Source organism: Dermacentor variabilis, chromosome 3 (assembly GCF_050947875.1).
Source record: "Dermacentor variabilis isolate Ectoservices chromosome 3, ASM5094787v1, whole genome shotgun sequence".
Lineage (NCBI taxonomy): Eukaryota > Metazoa > Arthropoda > Arachnida > Ixodida > Ixodidae > Dermacentor > Dermacentor variabilis.
Genome location: NC_134570.1, coordinates 110748099 through 110767218, shown reverse-complemented (window position 1 = coordinate 110767218; position 19120 = coordinate 110748099). Strand labels below are relative to the sequence as shown.

Here is a 19120-nt window from a genome sequence, read left to right as displayed (position 1 = left end):
TTCAATCCTGAATTGCTTCGTCAAAAAAAAAAAACAGAAAGAGAACCGCCTCTCGACATTATTGCGATAGTGTTGCCCAAGATTCAGTGGAACGGGTGGGTAATTAATTCAGTCTAACAGAGTGCAGAAATAGATTTGGAGGCACAGAAGGCATACAAAGAATAGCTAAAGTGAAAGGAGAAACTTTCATGACACGAATAGTCAAGATGCAGCCAGGAGGAGCATCCATAATTTTGCTGCGATTTCATAGTGAGGGAAATGGAATTGCGCAAGCAAGAAGAACTAGATAATGAATGATGAGGAAATGATACTATGAGCATCAAATATTTGCTATCGTATGCTGAACTTGAGCAGCATTTCCGACGAGCCTGTTTTCAAAAAAATATGCGCAAACACTGGGCATGCATTATGTGCATACAAAACTCTGTAGACAGAGAAAACAACACATCCCTATTGCAAAAACCAGCGTCTTCCAGTGTGAAACCAGCGCGCTTTTTAGCGCTGGGTCGCGCTGGGTAGGCTGGCACTCGCTGGGACTCACGGGGACGCCAGTGAGAACGCTGGGTAAGAACTGGGTCACACTGGAAGAGACGCTGGTTCCATTGCCATGACGATGGGGCGCACTGGTTTGTGCTGTAAAGCACCGGTTCTCGCTGCAGTTCGCTGGTTCGCAGTGGAAACTGCGCTGGTTGTGTTTGTGCCGCGCTGGTTCCAGTACGCAAGGACGAGCGCTGCTGAATATTAAATGCTTTATACAATTTCATCGCTTGATACTAGTCTCTTGTCCTAAATAACGCTATATCTTGGGGTTATAAAACCCTATTTCGCGTCGCAGCTTGGAATAAATGTGCGTGAGCTGCCCTGTATATTCATGGACATTTGAAACTGAAGTTCACTTTCGTTTTTTTTTTTTTTCATTTTCCCTTTGACTGGACGGATAGCTAAATTCTTGAACGAAACCAGGTAAACGCAGAGGACGCCGCGTTTTTTAGTAGTTCGAACGTAACATATGACTGGGAGTTGTCGCCGTTGTCGCAGTGTTGTGGAGTGGACATGAAATGCGAAAGTCGCTCAGACGCGCGCGAACGGACCCAAAGTTCGAAGCCTATCGCTTACTGATATTATCTCACCGATAACTAAACTGAGGTGATTCGTGCGCTTCCACTTTCCCTATTGTACTAAAAAAAGTTCTGAGGCTTTTAGATACACGCATTTTAGCTTTCGCCAGCTACCCGCGCCGAGATCGCTCCCCACCGAAGCTTAGGCCTAGCGTATGCGCCGAGTCCGTCCTCACGCTATCGGCGCGTCTAGACTCAGGAATCAAGAAATATAACAAGGATAAATCACTCTATATTTCAGCTTTTGCATCGGTGTTCTTAAATAAACAATTTTTTCATGTCTACAGTGCCAGCACAAGAAGCGATGACCGCTGATGTGACTCGTCATAAACACAGGTATATGTGCTATCGCCGAAGGCTCCCAGCACTAGCCTGCGCTTCTCTGACGAAGATATATGACTAGACAGGCGTGTTGACTGAAAGGCATCACTGAACTAAGGAAACGTTGCATATCCTTTGCTCGACGAACAAGAAACGGCTATCGAAATCGGCAGTAACAGCCCAAACACCGTCCCGGGTCGGCGGTTCATTCAGGACTTTTTTTCGAAGTTAAAATGGGAATCGCAAGGGAAAATCGAGCTTATGGCACTTCCAAGCATACTGCTGAATACGGACAGCAACTTTTTCTTTCTGGTACAGGCGTGAGTTTTAGTTGCTGGGCGATAGCGCATCAACCATGCCTGTACGAGACTTATCTCTGCAAAACAAACTGCTTCTCGGCTTTGACATGGCAAATTATCCGTCTATTTCTGCATGTTGGCGTGGCGTAGCGGTAAATTGCCGTGCTTGGCATCTGTAGTTCGGGCTGTCGAATCCTGGTCGGAGCAGTTTTATTTTACGTGTATTTTTCTCTTTTTTTATTGCACTAAAACGCTCTTTGTTGTTTTCTGTATTCAAAAAATGTTACATCGTAAGTCTGACACTGTGCTTGACGCAGGCGAGGCAGACACACGCTGACATGCTGGAAGAATGGGCGTTTATTTGCAGTGCACGTCGGAATATAAAGACAGGTTAGGGAAGGAGGGGAAGGGAAGCGAAGTAAGAAAACATAAGATAGGCAACCAGATTGGCATGTGTAGCTGTAGACTTCAGCTGAGAAATGATAAGAAGAACACTGCAGTTATAACATTTCTCCATCAATAATACTGAAGACGCTGCACAGGTCTGCGCTCTCGTGTTGAGCGTCGGAGTTCCGGGGCCACCGTAGGTTCACCGTTTCTCTCTCGTGGGTCTGCGGGTTGGGGGGATGACTGACGCTGTGGTGGTGACGTTTCACGAGTTTCGGCTTTTGCCTTTGGTTCGGAAGTTTCTTCCGGAGTTCTCGAGATGGACGAGCTCTCACTTTCCCTGTGGCCTTGGGTAGCCGTTGGGTTTTCCTTTGTGTGAACTTGATCAACGTGTCGCCGAACGAGGCCCTCAGGCGTTTCCACTGTCACCATCCTAGCTCCGTCTGCTGACTTTACCGTGCCAGTCTTCCACTTATCACCTTTACCAAAGTAAGGGACGTAAACATTTGTGTCTGGTGCAAGAGTCTAGTCATCCGATGTTCCAGATCTTCCAACAACCAAAGGAGGAAAACATGTGTCGAGGCGGGACCGGATTTGGTAGCCAAGAAGAAGTTCCGAAGGAGATTTGCCCGATGCAAGGGGTGTTCTCCGGTAGTTGAAAAGTAATCTGCAAAGGCAATCTTATAATCTGCCCTGGTTCATCTTTTTCAGCCCATCTTTAACAGTTCGGACAGCTCTCTCTGCTGGGCCATTAGACTGTGGATGAAACGCAGCCGTGCGCAGGTGGGTTATGTTATTGTTCGGAAAATCAGTAAATTCTTGGCTAGTGAACTGCGTCCCATTATCTGAAACAATGGTGCGAGGGATGCCGAACCTGCTAAAGAAGCTGCGCAGGCAAGTAATAGTCGAAGATGTGGTCGCCTGTTTCATTGGTACGGCCTCAATCCATTTGCTGTGAGCATCTACGAGAACAAGGATCATGTTTCCTTTGATTGGCCCCGCGAAATCTAGATACACTCTTGACCAGTTCTCCTGGCAGGTCGGCCAGTTAACTGGTGGAGCAGATCCCGGCATTGGTCGATTTTGGATGCAGCTTGTGCACCCCGCTGACAGTTGTTCTATGTCGTGGTCCATTCCTGGCCACCAAAAAGCTGACCGGGCGATTGATTTCATCGCCGATGATCCTTGATGTGTCTCGTGCAACATGTGCAACATTCTATGTTGTGCGTTAACTGGAATGACAACTCTACGGCCCCAATACAGCAAACGGTGGGCCACTGACAGTTCTAGTTCGCGGTCGTAAAAGGGGAGTAAGCTTCGTTCTAATGCTTTAGAGCTTGGAGGCCACCCATCTCTTGTGTATTGCACGACCTTTGAAAGTACTGCGTCACCTGCCGTCAGCGCCTGCAGTTCTACCGAGACCGCCCCCTCCTGGACAGATGGGAGTGCCAGAACGTAGTCAGCTGGCTCCCCTTCCGTGGTTGGCTCCAAAGTTTCTTGTGGCAGCCTACTAAGCGCGTCCGAGTTCAGGAGCTGCTTGCCTGGCGAATACTGTAACTTGTAGCGAAATCCTCCCAAATGCAGCCCCAGCGCTGTATGCGAGCAGCAGCCAGAGGCGGAGTGGGCCGATCCGGTCTCAGCAGGCCCAGGAGTGGCTGGTGATCTGTGACCAGGATGAATTCTCGGCCTAGAAGATAATCACGAAACTTCATTACTCCAAATACGAGGGCCAGTGCTTCACGTTCAAGTTGCGAATAATTTTTTTCTGCTTTCGACAATGTCCGTGAACGAAATCCGATTGGCTTGTTGACGTTCCCTTTCGTGTGAAAAAGCACTGCGCCGATACCTTTTTGCGATGCGTCGTACTCTAGTTTCAGCGGTTGTGAAGGGTCGAAGTGAACCAACACACCTGCTTACTTCAAACACTGTTTTGCTTTATCGAACGCCGTTTGTTGCTCTTGTTCCTAGAGCCAATGTCTGTTCTTTTCCAGCAGCCGATACAGTGGAGCGAGCAGAGACGATATGTTCGGCAAAAATTTTGCGTAGAAAGTAATCATGCCAAGAAAAGAACGAAGCTCGGCTACATTTTTCGGGCTAGGGGCTTCTGTGATAGCTTCGATATTCTTTTCTATTGGGTGCAACCTTTGCTGATCGATTCGATGGCAGAGATATGCAACAGACACTTACCGAAACTTGCATTTGTCGAGGCGCAGTTTAACACCATTCTCGCGGAAACGCTGTAGAACGGCTTTGAGCACGTCGTCACTTCCTGCTCTTTCGGACACCAAGACATCGTCCAGATAAGCTTGCGCGCCTGATAAGCCTTGTAGAACTGTTTCCATTCTGCGTTGAAAAATGGCTGGCGCAGAGGCAATGCCAAAAGGTAATCTGTTGTAGCAGAAAAGACCTTTATGCGTGTTAATCACGCATAACTTGCGCGATTCCTCATCGAGAGGGACTTTGTTATATGCCTCACGCAAATCTAGTGTGCTGAAATGTTTTCCACCGCTTAAGGACGCGAACATGTCATTGATTACTGGCAATGGGTACTGCTCCAGCTCACATGCCGAATTTAAAGTGACTTTGAAGTCGCCACAAATCCTAACGGTGCCGTCCTTCTTAAGGACGGGTACAATGGGCGTCGCCCCCTCGGAATGCGGCACTGGTGACAAGAAGCCTAATGCCACGAGTCTATCAAGCTCTTCAGATACCTTGTCGCGTAGGGCGAAGGGCATAGATCGGGGCCCTACAGAACTTTGGCGTGGCTCCCTCCTTCAGCTGTAGGTGTGCCGCGGGTACTTTTATGAGGCCCAGATCCGAGCTGAAAACATCTGGAAACTCGACAAACACGTCAGCAGTGACCTGCGTGGCGGTAGACGGCTGTGCGGTCAGCGGCTTGGCTGAGAGGCCGAGGACGGGAGAGCCTGCGTCGCTCAGGAGGGAAATTAGGTCTCGACCACATGAGCTTGGACCGGGGCAATCTAGCACCACGAATGTGCATTCCACAGTTGTACTGTCGTACGACACCGGCAAAAGAAGCTCTCCAAAAACTGGCAATTTTCCGAGGTAGCATGATAACTTCATGCGTGAAGGCCGGAGCGAAGGCCAAGTGTTTTTGTGCTGCTCAAATAGCTGTCGGGACACGACGCAGACCGGGGAACCCGTATCGATAAGCATTGACACGTCCACACCTCCCCATGTGAAGGTGCATCGCATTGGGGGTTTCACATGTACCTCGAGCGTCGATTTTAGCGTCCAAATGTGCATGCTATCCTCTATGTCTTCATCTGTCTCCCCTTCCTTAACAGCCAGTAATCTGCTACGAAATCTCCGGGCTCCTTCTCGAGTTCGAGATCTTGCGCTTTCTTCGTTCCGGCATTTTACTGCTAGGTGACCATGTCGACCGCAGTGATAACAACGAGCATTACTCCAACGGCAGGCATTACTGTTGTGTTTTATGCTGCCACAACGCCCACATTCGGCCAGTACCTCTTTCGTTGAGGCTGACTGCGCCTTAATTTTAAGCACCGCCGACGTGTCTGCGGCCATTTTATTGGTGTCCTTATCTGCAGCTTCAGCCGACAGTGCCATCGTTTCAGCTTCCTCTACGGACAGATCTTTCTTTGTCAGGAGTTGTTTCTGCAGTGCACTCGATCTTATGCCGCACACAATTCTATCCCGTAGCATTCGGTCGAGCATGGTACCGAAATTGCAGTTGTCCGCAATTCGACGAATTTCAGTAATGAATTCTTGGACAGACTCACCATCAAGCTGGCAGCGGTTGAAGAAGCGGAAGCTTTCGGTAATCTCATGGCGCTTGGGATCAAAAAACTCGTCCAAGACTTTCACGACGTCTTCGTACTCCAAAGAATTCGGCTTCTTCGGCACTACTCGTCCTGCTAATATTTGAACGGTGCGCGTGCTTAAAGCTGCCACCAAAAGCGCCCGTTTCTTTGCCGACTCCTTCACGCCCGTTGCCTCAAAGTATGCCTCTGCCTTGATAACGTAGGCCTTCCAGTTGTCTCTTTCGTCGTCGAAGCCGGGCAGTTGCTAGTGTGCCATCGTCGAGTCGTCGCCTCGTAGCGTAGCGGCCGTCCTGTGCTTCAAGGTTTTGCCAGGGGTTTTGCTTTCCGTTTCTCGTCGCCACTGTTACATCGTAAGTCGGACACTGCGCTTGACGCAGGCGAGGCAGACACACGCTGACAAGCTGGAAGAATGGGCGTTTATTTGCAGTGCACGTCGGAATATAAAGACAGGTTAGGGAAGGAGGGGAAGGGAAGCGAAGTAAGAAAACATAAGGTAGGCAACCAGATTGGCACGTGTAGCTGTATAGACTTCAGCTGAGAAATGATAAGAAGAACACTGCAGTTATAACAAAAAAATATATACGGTGTCCAGGCACCGCATCTGTAACGCGCTCGAGCTGCTTTTCGCCCAAGTAGCCAGTGCCTCCCAGTACGCTGCGCCTTCCCAGCGCCCCAGCATCCAGCGCGCTGCACTGGGCCCATAATCCGGTGCACTGGGTCCCATTGGCACTGGGTTTTGTAATAGGTATATGAAGGTTTTATGCTGTAATCCAACTGTAGCACAGGTGAACATAACCAGTGCTGCGAAAAGATACAAAGCCGGTACCGTTTCTCTGACCGTGGTTACGGTGTTCTGTTTTGGATATCAGGCATGCACTATACGAATATCGAGAACAACTTATATTGTGTGACGTTGTTAAAGCAGCATGACAAAATAAATAGGAGTAAGGACAGTAACTGGAATTAATTATTCTGATAATGAGCTCGTGTAATTCGCGCTAAGGCCTATGTGGTGATAAAATAGGATAGAAAAATTAACAAATATGGTCAGATAAATTAGGTCAGCGAGCAGCAGCTCTTATAAAGCAAAAAAAAAAGGGTATGTGTGTTTGGTAAATTTTTCGTTGGTATATTTACAGTATAATTGCGCTTAGAAAGAACCAACTAAAACACTAGAAGCGCTTAAACGTCTTTTTAGGATTTTGTAGCCTGTGTTGAGATTGCAATAAGAAAAAAACCTTGTAAATAGCCCTCATCCATTATTAGCTTATAGAGTTTGTCGTGATATTGGCGAAATAAGTTCTCGCACAAGTGTTGGCTGCGAAAACATCCCTCTCCATAAAACCAAACAGAAATAAAGACATAAGCTCGGACAATACACCGCTATGAGCTGAGAAATGAATTGTAATAATGCACTTCTCTTGCACGTGTTCTAGTCGGTGGATATTCCAGTAGGGTACCTGAATTAGCCAGCGTGGTACCTGAGCTACACACAGTAGTACATGAAATATATTTTTTTTGGCCTTAGCGACCCAGCTACTCAACGGTCTGGGAATTCACTACCCCTAAGGACATCCGGGAACGTTTCATCACCTTTTGTGGCTCAGATGCAGAGCAGGGCGTTCCATCCATTGCAAATGACGTGCGATTCTCCATTTTCCCTTTAGGTTTGCTGTGCACTATCAAACAGCGGAACACGCACTCTTTGAGGTCGGCATCCAGCTGCGAAAAAAAAGGAATGAGTGTTTTTTCCTCCCCCACGTAACACAGCCTCACATATGCTTTAATGGATAATAAAAGTATGGCGTTAATTGGGTAGGAATTGTATTGCGCACAGCATAGTGCCAGTGCTTTATTAGAGCGACAAAGTAGCAGAATAAGTGACAGCGAAAGCGAACTAGCCGAGGAAGATAGAACTTTAGGTGTAATGCTACAATTAGAGAGTTTTCAGGCATAGGGCGAAGCCTGGTAACGTCGTGTGGGGGAACAGATAACTGAGACATTACTTCGCCTTTTAGTGGCTTGAAGAGGCATGGTAATGATGGTCACAGCGTAAAATGAATGTGTGGGTTTACCAGTTTCTACTGTATCATGACTTTTTATACGTGCGTAGCTTATACACTAAGGGAAGCACGTGCGTACACCAGTGCCGTGATCCGGCTGCAAGCGGGGAGAAGGGGAGCCAAATGCGCACCATGCGCTCTCGATCCACCGTCGCCTCCACGCCGCTCCGGGGAGAACAACTCAATCGCATTGCACCGGGCACACTACCTCGTGGGCGAGTTTTCACAAGACCAGCGCTAAAGAGAGGAGGTATCAGTACTTTTTTGAGCAGTACGGCTCTCTGTCCAGCTCGTTTTGCAAGAACGTGGGACTAAACGTGAGCCGCTCCACAGCTGGTCTTTACGGAAGGACATCCCTCTTTCAAGTACATTGTCGCTCCTATAGCCATAAAAACTGTTTGACTCTACGGTGTCGTTTCTTTTGTTTTTTTCCCTTATTCGTTCGCACTCTGCGTAGTCGCCATTTCTTGTGCCACAGATTGGCGGCGCGTTACTTAGTGACTAAGTGTGGATAGAAAAGGAGCTCGCCATCCGCCTTACCCGCACCCACAATGTCACCCATCGATTCAGAAATTTCTTTTAGTATGTTTCAGAAAATGTGGCATGCTAATTCACTAATAGCCCGAATTCTACTTTCTTATCTAGGCACCAATTTAATTTTTAATGATTCTATTGGGATTCGCAGGAAGAGACACAATCTTAGTAATCCATTTGAATAGGAAGAAGATCATCGCTATAGTTGTTGACTGCTGAGCCAGTTGGAGTGGATTAACGGTGAAGATGTAGCTTTGACAAACGGCGCACAACAAAGAAGACACGAAGGTACACGCTTGCGTCTATGTGTATTTTGTGTTGTGTTCCATGTTTCAGGCCTTCTTTTTCACCGTCAGAACCAAAACCCATACGAAGGCAAACGAAATATGTGTCACTCGCGACACACACACACACACAGATGCATGTGTGTGTGCGTGTGTGTGTGTGTGAAATTACTGCTCCATGCTTTTCGCAGCATGATTAGTGTATGAAACCTTGCGACATGAGTGACAGATATCTCGTTTGGCTTCACATGCGTTTTGGTTCTCATGGGGAAGAAGGCTTGAAACACGGGACACAACACAAAATATACAGAGATACAAGAGCGTGCGTTGGATTCATAGAAAGATAACATTAGTTCACAAGAAGCATGTTGACCTTAGGGCTATTTCCGCGAGAACCATGTGATGTTTTTTTCTTCCATTTGCGTCGTCATACCGCCAACTATGCGAATGTAAATGCGCCTGCGAGAATTTTCAAATTTTAGTCCTAAATGCTACCAAAATGCTATCGGGACACATCGCGGCACCCCGCGGCGCCCGCGGTACCTGCGCTACGTAGCAAAATTCAGCTGCATACATCTGCGGTGCGTATGTGGGGCGTTTGCCCTGAATGCCCGCTCACGCTCATATGTTCCCGTCTATGCGTGCTACTTGGTGCGGAGTGGCTTTGTTCTGTCCAAGCTTGACAGACGGGTAGTAGCCAAAGCAACCTTGCGTGTTTCGAAGCGCTATAAATACGGAGCGAAGTCTGCCAAGGCGTCTAACCAGCACCAGCCAGAAGTGAGTGCGCATTGGCAAGCATGCCTTGAGGTCTTACCTTAAAGGGACACCAAAGGCCAATACCAAGTCGATGCAGACTGTTTAAATACCATTCCAGAAACCTCGCAACCCTTCTATCGTACCAAAGAAATAGTTTACGACAAAATTGTATCTGAAGGGTCCGAATACCTTTTTCCTAATTCAGATCTGCCACCACGAAACCGGAGGAGTGGTGATGTCATATGCTCCATCACAATCCTTTGCTGCCGTCGACGAAAAAACGACCCCGACAGACGGCGATGCCGAGCCAATACCAAGCGGTGGATTCTCCGCTGCAGCTGCTTTTTGGTCAAGTGGCGTAGACCATTCGGGCATGCCGCGATATCACATGGAAGTTGAATTCTGTGCTACTTGCAGTTTGTGGGAGTTTCGCCAGCCAGCAAAACAAGCGCAGCACTAGCAATAAAGGAACTACTGAAAGCCGACAGCGTGGTCGGCGCGGAGTCGAGCGAATGCGAGACCTTTCTACCGCCCGCGTCGTTGGCATGGTTTATTCCAATGAGTTCTTTTTTTCTAAAAATGAAATAACTGGACAAAAAGCATTTTATTTCGTCCCATATTAAAATATAAAAATGTTTCTTTTTTTTGCAACGAGTGGCTGAGTGACAGAAATCGGGCAAGTACTTGAATGTCCCAGGGGAGTCTCTAATCATGTCCTGCATTTACCTCTGTTTCCTGATTATGAAGACTCTGTTCGCGATAATATTCAGGCCTTTGAGATCCTCGAGACCTAACCTATCTCCTTAGCTTGATTTATTGTTTGCATTTCGTGTCCCTTGAAAGGGGCCCTGAACAACTTTTATTTCGACAGCAATTACACTGACACTCCAGGCGCATTCTGCCGTCGGCGTCGCCGTCGCCGTGAGGTTCCGTGCAGAGCCCAAGGACGATAAAACTGCCGCCGCGCGCCGTATGCTGTATGTGCAAGTGAGAGATTCTGAGAGTAAGGCGGCGAACATGGGTTAATCGCGTGAGCGAGGAACGCGGCCAGGATGCGTGCCCTCTCTTGTCGCGCGCTAGGCAGGCGGTGAGGCGAAGAAGGAGGGGCGTTCTTCTCAAGCGGCTGCTAGGTACGGTTCCTCGATGTCCTCCTCGCCCGCCGCTCCGTACAGAGTGGAGACAACCGCATAGACTCCGACGGCGTTGGCCAAGCGAATCGCGAATGCCGTAGTAGGTGACTTTGCCGGACGCCGTAGGCATAGAGTTTCCTACAAAAATTACTAAAGGGAACTCTGGCGCTAGTGTGTACGGGATCTGCAATGGGTGCGGCTGTACCAGTATGGGAATTATTGGAACTACATGGGTTTGAATAAACTTCGTTCTTTTTGCTTTAAATGGCGTTGTGGCTTTGTGAACCCATCATTTTCAACAGTGTACTGCGTAACAAATAAATAAATAAACATCATTAAAACTGTCCGATGGCAGGATTCGAACACAGGGACTCTAGCACAGAAGCCCGATATCGAAACTATTAAGCCAGAGCAACTTGAGGAATAGCGTTATCGGGGAGGCCCTGGTGAGGACAAGGTGAGAAGACAGCTGCAGGTGAAGCGCCGCCGAAACGAGTGCTAGGCTTGGAAAAAGCACGCGCTGAAAGGAATCACATCGACGGAATAGAATGGGGCGGGACTTCATCAACAAGCCTAGACGATATCAAAGCTGCTTTTCATGAGCATTACCAGGCGCTATTCGCGTACCACAACGTAAAGCACAACGTAAAGCATGCATATTGCGGATTATATTGTCTTTCTTGATTCCCCGGTGCCTGTTGGCGATACTTCGGATGAGACCAAGAGCACTCTCCGTCCTGATGGTTATCTTTCCGAGTGCGGTTCCATCGGCACCGCTAGACTAGATATACATCCCCAATATTCGGAGCGAGTCACTCTGGGCACCGGGGACCCATCACCACTGACAAGCCGTATTTGGCTTTCGGACGCCGGTTTTCAATCACGATGGACGCCGCCTATTGGTCTTTTCTTGTAGAGATGTAGTTTAGACTTGGATGGAGAACACCTGAGCCTAGTGGGGCGGAGCAAGCGTTCGGTCGTATCGATGGCGCTCTGCATGGCGTCCTGAATTTGGCCGTCGCTCCCGCAGACGCACCGCATGGTGATGTGATCTGTGTAGACGGCATGCCTGATTCCTTGAATCTTCGCGAGCTCCTTGGAAAGCCCGATTATTGCGATGTTGAATAACGTTGGCGAGATGACTGAGCCTTGAGGCGTACAGCGTGAACCGAGGGTGACCTCTTGCGAGAGGTATCCTTCAATATTGAGTTTGGCAGTTCTCTGTCTAGGGAAGGATCGGACGAAGGCGTAGGCCCTCTTGACGAGCCCGATGCGGGCAATAGTCTGGTCAATGATTTCATGTGAGATATTATCGAAAACGTAGGGCAGGTCTAATCCAAGGATCGCTCTGGTATGTCCCATGCTCCAGTCGATGATCTGATGCTTTCGCTGCTTCATGGAGTCCTCTGTAGAGAAGCCGGTACTGAAATCAATCATATTGTGGGTGCGCATGTCATTGGTTTCCATGTGCACCGTGAGCCGGTTGAACAATGCATGTTCTGCGACCTTACCGACGCGAGAGGTTAGGGAAATTGGTCCTACATTGTCGATTCTTCGTGCTTTTTTGGGCATGCGTACCGTGCAGGCCGTCTTCCACTGTGTGGGGACATGTGCACATAGCCAGGCTTCATTATTCCTTTCGGTGAGGAAGTCGATCGACCCATCACACTTCTTGCACGTCTTGCTCAAAAGCAATACCGAAAGATGGAAGATTTATGAGTTGTTCTACCTGTGAGGCGAATTCCACCTGGGGAAAAACTGCTCGTCAGTTTCTGATAACGCCTACAAAAAGATGAGTACAGTAACACGCAAAACTTGGAAGTGTCCTTCATGCAAGGTTGATTCGGTTAAGCAACAAGACGAAGCATCCAACGCAGGTGATAGTTCATTCTCACAGCAACTGTCTGCTCTGAATATGAACCTAGATTCTTTGACTACAACTGTTTCAACATTGATGGTGAAAATTGAGGAACTGTTGTTGGTCAGGGAAGCTAGTGAAAAGGTTGCTTCGGCAGTCGAGGACATGCGCTCCGCTACTGATTTCCTTTCGTCAAAGTATGACTCGGTGCTTGCTACAGTGGCCACTAATCAGAATGAGCTTGCAGACCTTCGATCACAAGTTCAATCGCTTGCTTCAACAGTAGTTTCCCAAACGCAGGTGATTGACAGTATTAGTGGGGAAATAAATGACCTCGAGCAATACAGCAGAATATGTAACTTGGAGATTCACGGCCTTCCTGTCAAATCTGATGAAAACCTACACTCTTTCTTAAGTACTTTGGCAGGCAAGCTAAACATAGCCGATTCCCAACAAGCAGATATCTCGGCAGTGCATCGGCTGCCATCCAGAGGCGACTATATTCCACCGATTCTAGTGCAAACTCGCTCAATTTCTGTTAAGCAGGAATGGCTCGGGGCCCGGAAGGGCCCTCCTGATTTGGTGCATGACGATCAGTCTCCTCGGCTGTTTTTCAACGATAACCTGTCTCGGGCTCATCGCGAGTTATTCCGTCTAGCAAGGTCTCGTGGCAAAGAAAACGGTTTTGAGTTCGTCTGGACCAAAAATGGGAAGGTCCTTGCAAAACAGTCCTAAGGCACACCTCTCATTCGTATCAACAAGCTTTCGAATCTTGAAAAATTAACATATCCATGCCTGACATTGGTTTCGTGAAGTGTTCCAATTTTTCTGAAGTCCAGAAGTTCTTTCAGCATCACACAGGCAATTCGTTTCAGTTTACTCACGTTAATATTCGCAGTATACAAAAGCATTGGGACCATTTTTGTGCGCTGACTCACCCTTTTCATTCAAATTATGACGTTGTTTCTCTCACGGAAGTGAACGTTTCGTCAGACGTGTTATCAAATTTCTCGCTTCCAGGTTACCAGTTACATTCTTATACTCGTCTACAACGAACAGGAGGAGGAATCGCAGTTTTTGTTACATATTTTTGGTCCGTTTCTGAAATTAGTATTCCTTTTACTCAAGCAGAAGTAGTTGCGCTCCGCCTAAGTACACCTTGGCTGTCGTTGATTCTACTCACAATTTAGCGCCCTCCGTGTTGTAACGGTCAAATCTTTTTAGCTGAGCTTGATTCTGCAATATCATCATTTTCCAGTGAAGAACACGTGTGCATTATCGGGGATATGAATATCGATATTCTACGCCCAACTGTGCCAACGGTCGCAGACTATCTTGACACTTTATCAAAGTGGGGACTAGAGACTAATATCCGCAGCCCTACACGTGAGGAATACTTATCTGGGCCGCTGGTCTCGTCTTGCATCGACCACATAAACGTGCGTTCTCAAAACCGGTTGGTGCGGTCTGCTGTGGTTGAAATCAAGCTTACAGACCTTTATTTCGTCTGTTGCTCGTTAACGGATGGTTCCAGCCACCCTGCATCTTTGCGCAGCCAGCAAAGCGTATCAGTACTTGATTATAAGCGTTTCGATGAAAGAATAGCAAAGTATGATTGGGATTCTTTTATTTACAATGTGTTCCCTGCAGACTTATATGACAGTTTCGTCGAGGTTTTTCGTTCACACAAAGCCGAATGTTCACGCATGGTGATCGTTAAGCAACGAAATTTAGACAATAAGTGGATGTCGCCCGTAATACTGGAAGCAATTAAAGAGAAAGATCTGCTCTGGGCTCGTTCGAGATGTGCTCCAAACTGTTCTGAACTACGACTGCAGTTTAAACATGAACGGAACCGAGTTAATGCCATGATCCGTCTGGCCAAGCGCAACCACTTTAGGTCTCAGTTTAACGACGCACGTTTTAACAGCAAGAAAACATGGTTATTGGTAAATAACCTGAAAGGAGTGAGCGCTGCTATTTATAGTGATGCATATTTCATATCTCATTTCAAGAAAGATGGACAGCGCATTGCGAATGACTTTAACAAACTATTTTCTCTGGTTTCTGGTGCATCTGCTGCCCCGCCTAACGACTGTCCTATGCCTCCCAGTGTGATGGAATCTGCTTTCCTTCCTGAGATTACCGAAAGTGATTTAAGCTGTATACTTTTCAGTCTTAAACGTAGCAAATCTCCTGGTCATGACGGCCTCACTGTTTCTGAATTGCGCAGAAATTTTGAAGCGATTAAGGGTGTCCTACTAGTTATCCTTAATAGTACCATTTCCATGGGTATAATACCGACTTCAATGAAAACTGCTAACGTTATACCTTTGTATAAGGGTGGCTCCAGAAACATGATGAGTAATTATCGACCTATCTCTATTCTTCCATGCATTGGCCAAATTTTTGAAAAGCATCTACTATTTACCATGACGAATTTTTTGAATACGCACAATGTTCTATCACCTTGTCAGCATGGCTTCATACCAGGAAAAGGAACAACAGATCTTCTTGAAGAATTCTCTGACATACTAAATTCAGCTTTTGATAAGAATGAAGTCGTATGCTCTCTTTTTCTTGATGTAAGCAAGGCCTTTGATAGCATCTGCCACGTTCTTCTGCTTGATAAACTTTCTACATTGGTAATTCGAAGTTCGTTCTTACATTTACTTACTAAGTTTTTACAAGATAGGCGCCAATATGTGTCGATTTCAAGATTCCATAGCGATTTCACGGCAGTTACTTCTGGAGTCCCGCAAGGTTCTATATTGAGTCCTTTGTTATTCAATCTATACGTTACTGATCTTGCTAACAATGTGCCTGTTTCATTGTTCCAATATGCTGACGACACTGCCATTGTTGCGCGCGCACAGAAATACACTGATGCTGTAACAGCATTACAGACGTCAGCTATTAAATCCACGGACTGGTTTAGGTCTAACCTTATGAATGTTAATACTTCTAAAACACAACTTATATGTTTTCATAACCCTTTAAAAAATTTGAGTTGAGTCATCCTGTTTATTTGCATACTTCCTCCTGTTCTCATTGTAACTGTGTACCAGTAAAATATGCGGATGCGGTCAAATATCTTGGCCTGATCTTCGACAGTGATCTCTCTTGGAACTCTCACCTTTCTTTCGTTTGTCAAAGACTTCGTGCTGTATCTTGTGTCCTGTATAATATTAGATATTTTATGCCTTTTTCTGTCCGTAAATGTGTTACACACGCTCTAGCCTATAGTGTACTAAGATACGGAATCACTGTTTGTGGTCACTGCACTGTTCGCTGGCAGCGCAGGGTGAATTCGCTTCTGCGTTTACTTTTAAAGAATATTGCCTACGACCTGCCCATTGGTAATATCATTGATATTTTCAGAAGATTAAAGTTTCCAAATTTTAACGCTTTATTAACAGAAACTATTGTGCTTAAACATTTCTGGTACAGTCAGTTCACCATTCCATATGTTCCTGCACGTGATTTCAGACCAAAATTCCGTTACTGCATTCCTCGCTCCTCAACCCGGTACGGAAAGCGCACACGTCAATACTATGTACCTGCCTGTTTCAATAGTATGCCACCTAGTGTATTCCGCATGAGAACAAAATACACCCTGAAAAAAATTTTGCGGTATGTCTCCGCGTTGCTTCCTGCCCCATAATTATTTAATCGAGTGTTACTATCTTAATTTCATATTGCTGTCATCCCTTTTGATGTTGTAATAGTTAGGTCTCTATATCTGTCCCTCTTAGTTGTTAAATTTTCTTTTTTCTTTTATTTTTTTTGTTTGTCGAGTTCGTTGAAATATCTCTATTCTTCCTTTGTTTTGCTAATGTTCGCTGTCTGCCAGGCGCTGCCACTCAAGCCCTTGGTGAGGCTTTCGTAGGCCTGATTTTGTTGTACGAGAATTGATATATACAAAAGTACTATCTATCTATCTATCTATCTATCTATCTATCTATCTATCTATCTATCTATCTATCTATCTATCTATCTATCTATCTATCTATCTATCTATCTATCTATCTATCTATCTATCTATCTATCTATCTATCTATCTATCTATCTATCTATCTATCGAGAATCTTGAGCGTTCTGTTAGTGGCGCCATCCGCGCTACGGGCGGATTGGCCGTTAAGAGAGGTAGGACATGTCAGATCTCGACCGAAGTAAACTACTGGCCCAACTCCGGCATCTCACAGCCCGCGTATTCCGGGAACTGGGAAGGGGCAGAGGTAATTGCGACTGGCAGGTACTTGTCTATGAGCCTGTTGACAATCAATTTGTCCAGGGTAGAGAAGGTGACGAAGTGGAGGGCTCGCACGAGGGATCATTCTGGCAGGGCTTGGTGCTGCTGTCATCGTGATGTTTGAGCAAACCCAGCTCTTGCCGGATCTGAGCTGGCCCTCGACGAATTCTCAGCGCTCCTCCCATTGCTGTTTACACAGGTTCTTGCAGTGCTATTCGATCTCTCTGTTAACCTTGGAAACCATCGTGGGAGCCTACTGTTGTGCTTCTGCCCCTTCCATCTCGTGAGGAGGGCTTGCTTGGCTTCAAGAAGGAGGGCCAACTTGCTATCCACGCTGTCAACATCGAGGTCACTGACGAGCTCCTTGGTTGCCGCCGCGGCCTAATCCCTGGCCACGTTAAGTCAGCCCCATTGCTTCTGAGCCTTTTACATTCCTTTTGTACTGAAGAATGAATCAATCTTGCTGTAACATTCTAATCAAGATAAATGCATTATCCGGACAAGGAACCAGGCTGCATTTGCGCATAGAAGCGTATCGTACACCCACAAGAGAGGAAACTGGTATAAAAAGCGGCTCCTTTGCCGCTTCACTTCGCTCAATCCACCCGTAAACTTACGACAAGCGGAATAAGGCCTGAGGGAACACAGAAGTTGCTCCTGCTCAAGCAAGGCTTTTTATGAGTGAAACAGAGCTATAGGTCAGGTCGGTGAACCACGTGGTGAGGAACAATCGTTGGGCCGTTCTTACATAAGACAAAAGAAAACAGAAATGTGCTGTAATTCCCTCGTGCATCATTGTGAAAATCCGCGATGGCTTTTTCTTCTGACCCAGCTGTCTATGGTGCATGCCCCAACCCATAATTCGGGACAAAGCTACAACGAAGAAGTTGATTAGAGAAAACCGTATTGGTATAGAATAAGCGACAACGTTCAAGAAATTTTGATAAGGGAGTCTTGGCCAGACCAATAGGTTAAAAAGTAAATTCTGGGGTTTTACGTGCCAAAGCCATGACCTGATTATGAGGCACGCCGTACCGGGGGACCCCAGGCTATTTCTGTTCATCTCAAGTTTTAACGTACGGTCAAAACACGTACGGTAAACAGCCGTTCGGGCATTTCCCCTTACCGAAACGCGACCGCCGTCGCCAGGATTTCTTCCCGCCGTCTGGTGCTCAGCGGCGTAACAAGATAAGCGCTAAAACCACAACGGTGCGCAGAGCAATAGCTGGATAACATTGATAATGCGGTAAAGTCACACCTCACCCCACAACGCGCGTGATATCTGGTGACTGAGACCATGCATGCACCAACGGGGCGTGAGCCTCACATACTCGTAATGTTGCTGACGTCATGCCACGCGTAGCTACTGTCGCGATTGCACCATCCAATCACGTTTCTGCCCCTCACCTGCTACAGCGCTTTCTTCACGGCTCTTGTACTCTTTTTCGTCCTTATTTGTGTGACCCTCTCGAGTGAATCGCGAGAAACAGCGTCCGTCCAACCATACAAAGTTAGCAAAGCAGACAAAGAAAGCTGCAACTTTAAAACCATCGTACCTTTAGGTAAGTAGAATCGATGTATCTTGGGGTTGGGTAGTATTTCTTACACAACGTGGGTCCATCCATATGATGCCCTGGTAGAAGTGTCTCCTTGTCTGGTAGTGAAATAACATGACATAATGTATCGTTGAATAGACATTTTGCGGCAGGCGACCTGGAAAAAAAAATAAAATTGCCCCCTTCTAAACAGCAAAACGGGTAAATGTTCCAAACTACCAGAAATTTATTCCCCTTGAGCCTCTTCCCTTTTGTTGACGTCGAAATTTCTTGTCGACACGACACGACTAGTGTGGGCGCAGCAACACGTCAGGCTTATGATCTAACAGAAGTTAGAGCGCACAGTGGTTGTGCTAACGACAGCACAACCACTAAAAATTACAGAAATTGATGTGGTGAGGGCAGTTTCGTGTCAAAAATTTATATATCCTGAAGAAAAAAGTATTTTGCACGTTTTGCGCAGAATTCCTGCTTCGCTCTCAAGCATGGTGCCAATGTGGCTAGAGAACTGTACCCTACGGGTGTGATCTAAATATGTGTTGATCAACATTGATTGCGTGTGCTTCAAAGTAATCAGTGTTCCCACCTACTCCACTCTGCAAAAGCCGACTACCGCAGCTTGTAATGTAGGCTGCTACCTTGGACACAAAGCAACGTGCCTGAGCAGCTGTGCCATCGGTACACATTCAGGCAATACTTTCAGTGTAGTAAAAATGCTAATGCCATTATGCGATCGCAAGCCCACAACAAGCTATG

At 46.7% G+C, this 19120-nt stretch overlaps 1 pseudogene; it reads right to left on the bottom strand.

Moving 5' to 3' along the window:
- Positions 1-330: 330 nt before the first annotated feature.
- LOC142574682 (uncharacterized) lies at positions 331-6187 on the bottom strand (annotated as a pseudogene).
- Between the last annotated feature and the right edge of the window lie 12933 nt (positions 6188-19120).